Here is a 1,405-nt window from a genome sequence, read left to right as displayed (position 1 = left end):
ACACCCACCTTCAGAACAACTCCCATTTTGAACCCTTTCAATCAGGCTTCCGAACACACCACAGCACAGAATCTGCTCTTGTTAAAGTCACCAATGATATCTTGCTAAATTCAGATTCGGTTCTCTCCATACTCATCCTCCTCGACCTCAGCACTGCTTTTGACACCATTGATCACAATCTAATCCAACTTTATTTATATAGCACGTTTAAAAACAACAAAGTTGACCAAAGTGCCTCACGATAAATCAATATAGTAAAAAACACAGACTAATCACAATACAATGCACACAGAACTACAAACAGATTACGGCGGGCAGCAGACTGTACTTTTATTTTAAATGCTAGTAGGCCGTATGGTGAAGGCTGAGAAGTGGCTAGAAAACGAATCTCGTTCCCACCTCGGCGGACTACACAATTTTCACTCTGGGTGAAGGATATATTGGTGTAGATTTAGGAACAAAAAGTTCTCCGTTGACAAACTAGCCCGTTTTGCACAATCATAATTTTAAAGTCAGGACTAGATCTTTCCTCGCGAACAGATACTTGGTCACCACAGAGTTTTATTTGACATAATTGGTGCGAGTTCGGTCACGTATCTTGCGCTCGACCAATAGCAGCTCTCTTTGTTGCGAGGATACGGCCGTCGGGCGACAACAAATGACATCTACAGAGTAACGTTACGGACGAAAATGGACAAAAACACCTTCTAAAGTTCGCAAAAAGGTTTCTAAACAATGTTATATGCATCTCACGTCCGTTCAGAAAGAACGTGTACAAGATTTTACACAGACACGGTGGGATAGATATAGAAACTGCGTTGAACGGTGGCTTAACCTACCAGGTCAGAATCATACCATTACGGAGACATACAAACATTGTTTAGAGATCGATTTGTGTCATAAATGTCATGATATACAGTATATCTGTATGTCATAAATGTCATGATGTATTGAAAATGGGGGACCCTGATGTAAACAAGACGAAAGTCTTTCTCTGGTCTGCATCCCCTTAACAATTGTGTGTATTGAGCCGTACTGTATTGTACCCATTCTTCAATCTTAACGTTTTTAATCAATCAAGATGTGGATACACTATTTGATGCTCTGCTGAGAGACAGTTTAGCTGTGTTTTTGTTTACATAACTATACATTCTAGTTTTTTTCAGATAAGATAAGATATTCCTTTATTGATCCCCTTGGGGAAATTCAGGCATCATAGCAGCATGGGGGAGGGGAGGTACAGGTAGTAAAAACAAGCAGTGTAAACAATATAACAAGTCAAAATAATTAACTAACTAACTAACTGAAATATACAGTATTCACATAAGGTGCAGTATGCATAAGGTAGTGTTATTGTCCTTCTTAGGTTCCTGTAGTTGGATGTCCTCCCCACCGTATGTATATT

This window comes from Notolepis coatsorum (assembly GCF_963971535.1).
Source record: "Notolepis coatsorum genome assembly, chromosome: 11".
NCBI lineage: Eukaryota > Metazoa > Chordata > Actinopteri > Aulopiformes > Paralepididae > Notolepis > Notolepis coatsorum.
Note: the sequence above shows the minus strand (reverse complement) of the source record.